Raw genomic sequence first — 9,252 nt, 5'->3', positions numbered from 1 at the left:
CTGGTGCTGAGCTCCCCCCTCAAGCTACCTGGGTCTCGAGTCCTGGCACTGAACTTCCCACTCACTGGGGTCATAGAATTGCCCCCTCTCCCCCCGTGGGGTCACTTTACAGCACACTGGCTGCCACCCCAACCTAGGCCCAGAAAGGCCTTTGTGCTCCATCATTGACACCCTGCCCATGACCCTGGACCTAGTGAGTGTTCAGGACACAGTAAGGCAGCCAGAGCTCCTGCTCCCAGACTGCCAGTCAGCCCCTGTGGGAGAGGCCTGGGCTGGAGCCGTCCTGCCAGTGACTTGGCCAGTGCCCCTGGATCTGTAATTTCAAGTGAATTCCTGTCTGCTTTCCCTCCAGGGCAGGGCTGCTCAGCACAGGGTGACAGCTCCAATTCTTTGGCCATCACACCCACTCGCCCTTGCCCCACCTTCCTCGCTAATTAAATGGCTCTTTATTGGGCTCAGCCAGCCTCTGAATGCAGCCAGGGCTGTAAATTGCCAGGTCCCTTTAATCTCAGATAATTGCCATGTGCCTCTGGGGTGATTAGCTGCTGTCAGGGAAGGAGTGGCTGATGGCTCGGTGAGGGGGTCTTTGTTCAGCAGACAAAGGCAGGCCCTGTAAACGCCAGCCTGCCGCCTTGTCCCAACAGTCTGGGCTCTACCTGTCTCCTCTGAGACAGACAATCCTGCCCAGACAGGGCCAGGCCTAGTGGGCAGAAAATGCCAGCTACAGATGGCACTCAAGGGATGGGGCCAGGACAGGCAAACTCCTCCTCCCTGGCCTGGGCCTGGTGCTTGGCTTGGCCCAGTAGGTAGCTGAATCCAGAACCTGTAGGGCAGCTGCATGCCATGGCTGGGCTTGCAGGAGAGGTGCTGGCCTGTCCCAGAGCAGCGCAGGGGTGGACACAATGCTGATCTAATGGCTAGTGTGAGACATTGGGACCCTGGGCTCCTGGTACTAGCCCTGACCCCTCTACGAAGCTGCTGTGTGGCCTTGGGCCAGTCACTTTGCCTCCCAATGCCCGAGTGAGCCCAGCCGTAAGAGTGGGAAACCTGTGTGAGGGCTGACCACACGCGTGGGTGTTTGCTGGAGGAAGGACACAGCAGCGGCTGCAGCAATGGAGCTGTAGGAGCAGTAAGTATTCCTGGCAGACGCCAGGGCTCTGGCCATGTTAGAGCGAGCTACCCCACTTACCTTCCTGAGCAGGGCAGGGCCTGCAGGCCCCCGGCTGAGAGGTTAGCCAGAGCGGGTGGTTTGTCAGGCCTGCTCCTGCCAATGGCACCAACAGGACAAGACTCAGGCCCCTCAGTCTGGGTGATTTGGCAGGTCCAGGAGGCAGCCCGCTGAGACAGGCAGCACAGGATAGCTCTGGCAGGCCGCTGGGGCACCACGGCCTGCGAACAGCCCTTTGTCTCCCAATTCCTGGTGTTAAAGCACTTCACCTCCAACTCTGAGGGCCAGACTCTGTTACCTGGCTCTTCCTCTCCGTGCCACCGTGCATGGACATGCCTAGCCGGCTGCTGGCAGGGCCAGCCCGGCCAAAGGAGATTCCCTCCCACTGAGGCAGAGAGTCACGGGGCAGACAGACTGCCCCCCGCCAGCCCAGGGGAGTGTAACGCGCACAATCAGTCAGCTGGTGAGAGCTCTGCTGTGCGGATACCGTCCCGTCCCAGCAGGGAACCTGCCAGAGGGGGATTAACGGGCAGCGAAGGAAAGGTGGAGTTGTGGTTAATTCATCAGGAACAGTTCATGCCTCACTCTCTAAGCCCCACGTGGGTGGCACGGCCTTGGTCCCGAGTGCTGCAGAGCCCAAGCCAGGGCCCATGAGCAGCAGCAGGAGTGGGAGAAGGCAGGTCTCTTCCCCGCACAACACACTCTGGAGCCCCAGCCTTGAGGTATGGTACCTGGGAGTCAAAAAACCCCAGCAGGTATGTGTGTGTGTGGGGGGGGGGGGTGTCTGCTCCTGAGAGGCCACAGAGAGATAATGGATTAGCCCAGCCTGCCCCGTGCACGACACAGAATGGTTCACCACACAGAATGGTTACTCCGGCTGGGAAGCCAGGACTCCCTAACCTTTCCGACCCTGAGAATCTGCCGCTTGGATCCCAGGAAGAACAGGAGGACTTGTGGCACCTTAGAGACTAACAAATTTATTTGAGCATAAGCTTTCGTGAGCTACGGCTCACTTCATGGAATGCATCCGATGAAGTGAGCTGTAGCTCACGAAAGCTTATGCTCAAATAAATTTGTTAGTCTCTAAGACAGGATTCAGAGTAGCAGCCATGTTAGTTTGTATTCGCAAAAAGAAAAGGAGGACTTGTGGCACCTTAGAGACTAATCAATTTATTTGAGCATAAGCTTTTGTGAGCTACAGCTCACTTCATCGGATGTCTCTAAGGTGCCACAAGTCCTCCCTTTCTTTTTGCTAATACAGACTAACACAGCTGCTACTCTGAAACCTTGGATCCCAGGGGATCCCCTCCCCAGCCCCACACTCACTCCAGAGGATGAAAGGAGTTAATCTATAACTGGCTGCAGAGCACTTGAGCCTTTGCAAACAGAGAGAGCAAACGGACAGACCTCCCCCAGCAGCTCAGGGGAGCAGGGGCAAATGTGGAGAGCCCTGGGCCGAGATTCAAAGCAGAGCATGAGTGCCAGGCTGATAGCAGGGCAAGAGATGCAGCAGGGCAGGGCAGAAAGGGCAGTGTTACATCCCAAAGGAGCTGGCCCCACAGCCTGGCCTGAACCCAAAGGAGCTGGCTGTGGGGCTGGGCTGCCCTGACAGGAGAGTCTGGTTCTGAGCCACGTGGGTTTGAGATAAACATTGCGCCACCCACACTCAGCATGCCAGGACCACAGCTGGGGACTAGGAGCTGTTTGCCTCCCCGTACCTGGCTGCCTCAGGCTCACACCAGCTGGCCCTAGCACCAAGGCTGGGGGGAGGGTGGGTGGTAGCAGTGCCAGAGGACGCCCCTCTCTGGGGCACTGGGAGGGCAGCTTGGGGCATTGCCTGTGTTAACACACCCACTGCTCAAGCCAGTCCCTGCCCCGAGGCTCGGCCTGTTTGTTGTCACAGAAGGATGTGGCTCTGGCTGCTTTCCCAGGAGCTGGCTTCTCTTTTCATTGCATTCCTGGGATACCTCTGGACAATGGCAGACACCAGCATTGCCCTGCAGGGCCAGAGGAGCCTGAAGCTGGCCCAGACCCAGCAAGGGTGTGGGGCAGCTGCGCACAAAGGAAAGGAATTCACGGCAGAGAGACTGGGGCTGGGGCAGTCACCCTATTCTTAGCAGAGCAAATGGAAACGCCACGCCATGGGCTGGGCTCGCACAGGCTCCGAGTAGGGCCAATCCATCAGCATGCATTAACTGACACCCTCTAAATCCCATCCAGAGACCCAGACAAACTGTCCAGCCGGTAGTCAGTTGGGTGACCGCTGCACGTCCCTGTGTCACAGGACAGTGCCATGCACAGGTGACAACACTCTGGAAGGGAAGGGTTAACAGCAAAGGGGGAGTGGGGCCATGGATTCCTACATCGTGATAATCTAGTCTGACCCCCGGTATAGCAAGGGCCAGAGATTCCTAGGGCAGAGCTGTTAGAAAAAAACAGCCAGTCTTGATTTAAAAATTGCCAGGGCTGGAGAATCCCCCATGATCCTTGGTAAGTTGTTTCCATGGTTAATTACTCTCATCATTAAAAATTGACACCTTATTTCCAGTCCCAATTTATCTGGTGTCAGCTTCCAGCGTTGGATCCTGCTAGACCCGTCTCTGCTCGGCTTAAGAAGCCAGTATCAAATATTTGTTCCCCATGTCGGCACTTACAGACTGCTCGAGCCACCTCTTAACTTAACAGCAGTAGTGGCTCTGTCCTAGACCTGGTCCTGTTAGCCCCATTGGCCCTTAGGTAGGGCAGCCTCCCTGTGTGGGCAGAGGGCCCAGTAAACTGCCTCTGGGCCCTCCTTGGGGTGTGACCTGATTATTGCAGGAGTCTCACCCCTTGAGCAGCAGCGCACAGCTGGCCAGATGCATTATAGACGTTTTCTACCTGTCCCTGAAGCACAGGGCTTGGGCTCTTGGCGGAGGCAGGACTCCCCCCCAGTGCTCTGATCCTAGGGCCGAAGCACCATGCTCTTGCAATCTGCTCCCCGTGTGGGCTGTGCCTGCTGATGGGTCCGGCTTGCTGCTGTCCTGCAAGGGAAGGGTTAAGATGCCCATCACCTCCCTATGGCACTCCACTGCAGGGCCATGCTGATATCTGGAGGAGGGCGCTTAGGACACCTCCCCCCTTCAGCTTAGGCCCATGGGGACAAGTTGTGCCAGTGATGGGATGAGGCCAGGAGCAGGCCCTGGCACCAGGTACACCATTAGGGTGGGAATGGATGGGCTAGGCCATGCACGACAGGGGGAAATGGTCGGCTGGGGGACAGGGAGAGGAGAACTAAGGCTGGATTCCCTCCCCATCCCCCCCACACACTAAGGGCTGAGCTCCATGGGGAGAGAGACTAGGGCCAGAGCCTGTGAGGACAGGCCCCAGCTAACTGCTCTCCACCTGGGAACCTCTATAAATGGAGGGAGACAGGGGCCAGGTCAGTCACCACCTCGCACCATGTGCCACCGCCGCCATCTAGTGGCAAACAGGAGGAGAGTTCCCCAAAACCCAAGCCCCACAGACATAGCAGTGCAGGGGGCTCTGAGGTTAGTTCTGAGCCCACATGGCCCCCTTAGCCCTAAAGACGTGTGGAGCGTGATTCCCCCCCAGGCCGGCCTGGAACCAGAGACTGGCAATGTGGCTGTTCCCTGCACTCCTTCCCAGCTCCCCTGTGCCTCACAAAACATGCATTTCTTAATATCATGGAAACAACTGATTCCCCAGCCTTAAGCGTTGCATGGTGCAAAGGGCACCCCCTCACAGCAGGCACTGTGTCAATGTCCATCTGCAGCACTGAAAGGCCTGAGAATCCTACTAAAGTCTGAGATAAAGCTGCTGTTTCCCATCACCTCCCCTCAATCATCTAGGCACACAGGAATTGCCAGACTGGATCAGACTCAGGGGTCATCTAGCCTAGTATCCTGTCTCTGACAGTGGCCAGCACCAGATGCCTCAGAGGAAGGTGCAAGAACTCATCAGCAGGCAGCAGTGGGGCAATCTGTCACCTACATTAGATTTCATCCTGGGCTGTTAGTTAGAGATTGGCTTGAACCCTGCTGCATAGGGTTTAATATCCTTCCCTAAACAGATGTTGGCATTAACCACCATAACTCTGGATATCCTTATTATTCATAAAAAGAAAAGGGGGACTTGTGGCACCTTAGAGACTAACCAATTTATTTGAGCATAAGCTTTCGTGAGCTACAGCTCACTTCATCGGATGCATACTGTGGAAACTGCAGAAGACATTATATACACAGAGACCATGAAACAATACCTCCTCCCATCCCACTCTCCTGCTGGTAATAGCTTATCTAAAGTGATCACTCTCCTTGCAATGTGTATTTTAATCAAGTTGGGCCATTTCCAGCACAAATCCAGGTTTTCTCACCCTCCGCCCCCCCCTCCCCCCCCACACACAAACTCACTCTCCTGCTGGTAATAGCCCATCCAAAGTGACCACTCTCTTTACAATGTGTATGATAATCAAGGTGGGCCATTTCCAGCACAAATCCAGATTTGTGCTGGAAATGGCCCAACTTGATTATCATACACATTGCAAGGAGAGTGATCACTTTAGATAAGCTATTACCAGCAGGAGAGTGGGATGGGAGGAGGTATTGTTTCATGGTCTCTGTGTATATAATGTCTTCTGCAGTTTCCACAGTATGCATCTGATGAAGTGAGCTGTAGCTCACGAAAGCTTAAGCTCAAATAAATTGGTTAGTCTCTAAGGTGCCACAAGTACTCCTTTTCTTTTTGCGAATACAGACTAACACAGCTGTTACTCTAAAACCTTATTATTCATATAACTGTCCAGTCCCTTTTTGAATCTTGCTAAATTCCTGTCCTCTCTGACATCCTGTGGCAATGAGTTCCACAGTCTAATGATGTTTTGTGAAAAAATATTTCCCTGTATCAGTTTTGAATTGACTACCTTTTAATTGTATTTAATGTCCCCTTTGATCTTGTGTTATGGGAAAGAAGAGATACTCACCATCTACCTTCTCTAGACCATCAATTATCATGTTTGTATCATCCCCCCTCTTATTTTTCTCCTTTCTAAGGTACTAATCGCAATCTTTTAAATCTCTCTTCATTGGAAAGTTTTTCCTACCCTTGATCATTGCCCTTCTGGGAACCCCCTCCGGTTCTCCAATAACCATTCTGAGATGGAGTGACCTAGATTGCACCCAGTATCCAGATGAGGCCACATAACTGATTTGTATAAATAAATACAAATTAGTCTCTAACCCATTCCATATGCTTCCAAACATCCTGTTGCTTCTCTGACTACAGCTGCAAGTTGAGCAGATGTCTCCATTGCACTGTTCACAATCATGCCCAGGTTCCTTTCCAAAGTGGATACCTCTCGAACCCCGTCCGCTATAGTAGTGTACCTTTCCCCTCCAATGTACATTACTTTGCTTTTGTAGACATTGATTTTCAGTTGCCACCATGTTGCCCACTCCCCTAGCTTGTCCTCTTTGATCCAACTAACGTAAATAACTTTGTGCTAACCACAAACTATGCTGCTCCCCTGCTCACAGCCCTAACCAGATAATTAAATCAGTATATTAAACAGCACAGGACCTAGGACAGAACCTTCAGGCCCTGCTGTTAGCCTTTCACCATCATGAAAATGGGCCATTTACCCTTACGCTTTGCTTTCTGTCTCAGCCAGTTTCTGATGCATGCCAATACTTTGCCTCTCACCCCATGACAATTTGGCTTCTTCAGTAGTCTCTTGTGCGGGATCTTGTCAAAGACCTTTTGGAATCTATAAATTAAGTCAAACAGTTCTCCTTATAGCCATTCAGGGGCTGACTGGTAGAGTTCTAACAGACCTTTGGAACACACTTTTCCTTTGACTACACCCATCATACAGCTTTCAGGAGTATTGTTATTCCTTCTTTAATTATTGTTTCAACCACACCTACAGCGGACTGCTCTGTAATTTCTGAAATTACCTCGAGAGACTTTGGGGGTAGGAGGGAGGTACATTTGCTACCTACCTTCCAGTCCTCTGGCACAGTGACTGTTTTCACAGAGAAGCACCTTGTCCTTGAACTCCTCCTGAACTCTTGGCTGGACGAGCTGGACCTGGTGCCTTCCTGCTTTTTCAATGATCAGTTTGTTTCACCACCTCTTCTTCTGACACCTCAGTCTGGGAGAGATCCTCACCCTTAATGCCAGAAAGAGCAGATCCAAGTAGGAATCTCCCCAAAAGCCCCTATGGGGAAGACTGATGCAAAAAAATTAAAATCAGTTTGCTTTTCCCCAATGTCCTCATCTTCCTTAACTGTGCCCTTTAACGCTCGGTGATCCATCAGACTTGCTGGGTTCCTGGTTCGGAAAGACTTAAAAAATCTCGTTCCTTTTATACTTCTTTATTATTTGTAGAATTGAAGAGTTATTTGCTCTTCAAAATCCACGTTGGCCATTCTAATTCCCCCTTCCATATCTACGGCCTGTTGTAGGTCAGGCTCCTGTCTATTGGCTTCACTCAGGCCAGGTTTCCAAACAGGGAAGGGTCCCTGTGTTTGGCTCACACAGCCCCAGGATCCTGACCATTCAGCCAGATGGGCTTACTCCAGGCTTCTGGCTCCCTTGCTGGTGAGCTGTACACAGGCCTTCTGAGGTTATTATTCCTAGCAAAGAACACCTCGGGAACGCTGCCGAGGGAATGGGGAGAGGCAACGTGGATTTTGAAGAGGAAAGGGTTTTGAGGCCCCCGGGGGCGGATTCTGGGGCAGCACCGCAGGCCTGAAAGGGCCCACGGAAGGTGCCGGCACAGGAGGAGGCTTCTCCCCAGCTCTGTGGGTTCGGGCTTACCCCCTGCACAGAACTGGAGTTGTTCTTTGTACCATTCCAGGCCCTGGGGTGGGAGAGGCCTCGCGCTGGAACGGGACAAAGAGTCAGAGGAACCGTGGGCTGGAAGTCCTGGCAGGGAGTCAGTGGGCCTGTGCCCGCCAAGCCCCATCAGCTGAAGAAACCTTGCAGGCAAGTACTAGGTCTCTGCCCTATGTCTTCAGCCCCTCCACCTGCCAGCTCAGCCCCCTCTGCCAGCCCTGACGCCCTCTCAGCTGGCCCAGCCCCTCTCCTGTGCCAACCCCACCCCCTCCCAGCCCCGACCTCCTCTGAGCTGGCCCAGCCCCGCCCCCTCCCAGCTCCTCCCCCATGCCAACCCTGCCGCCTCCCAGCCCTCCTCTGAGTTGGCCCGGCCCCGCCCCCTCCCAGCCCCGACCTCCTCTGAGCTGGCCCAGCCCCTCTCCCATGCCGGCCCCTCCACCTGCCAGCCCAGCCCCTTGTGCCAGCCCTGACGCCCTTTCAGCTGGCCCGGCCCCGCCCCCTCCCAGCCCCTCTCCCATGCCAACCCTGCCCCCTCCCAGCCCCGACCTCCTCTGAGCTGGCCCGCCCCGCCCCCTCCCAGCCCCTCCCCCATGCCAACCCTGCCCCCTCCCAGGCCCGACCTCCTCTGAGCTGGCCCGCCCCGCCCCCTCCCAGCCCCTCCCCCATGCCAACCCTGCCCCCTCCCAGCCCCGACCTCCTCTGAGCTGGCCCGCCCCGCCCCCTCCCAGCCCCTCCCCCATGCCAACCCTGCCCCCTCCCAGGCCCGACCTCCTCTGAGCTGGCCCGCCCCGCCCCCTCCCAGCCCCTCCCCCATGCCAACCCTGCCCCCTCCCAGCCCCGACCTCCTCTGAGCTGGCCCGCCCCGCCCCCTCCCAGCCCCTCCCCCATGCCAACCCTGCCCCCTCCCAGCCCCGACCTCCTCTGAGCTGGCCCGCCCCGCCCCCTCCCAGCCCCTCCCCCATGCCAACCCTGCCCCCTCCCAGCCCCGACCTCCTCTGAGCTGGCCCGCCCCGCCCCCTCCCAGCCCCTCCCCCATGCCAACCCCGCCCCCTCCCAGCCCCGACCTCCTCTGAGATGGCCCGGCCCCGCCCCCTCCCAGCCCCTCTCCCATGCTGGCCCCTCCCCCTGCCAGCCCTGACGCCCTCTGAGCTGGCCCAGCGCCTCCCGCGAGCCTAGGGAGCCGGACGAGCCGGAGCCGGAGCCGGAGCCGGGGCCGGCAGGGGGCGGGCGGGCGCACGCGGGCCGGGCCG

The sequence above is a fragment of the Eretmochelys imbricata genome, chromosome 17, assembly GCF_965152235.1.
Source record: "Eretmochelys imbricata isolate rEreImb1 chromosome 17, rEreImb1.hap1, whole genome shotgun sequence".
Taxonomy (NCBI): domain Eukaryota; kingdom Metazoa; phylum Chordata; order Testudines; family Cheloniidae; genus Eretmochelys; species Eretmochelys imbricata.
Note: the sequence above shows the minus strand (reverse complement) of the source record.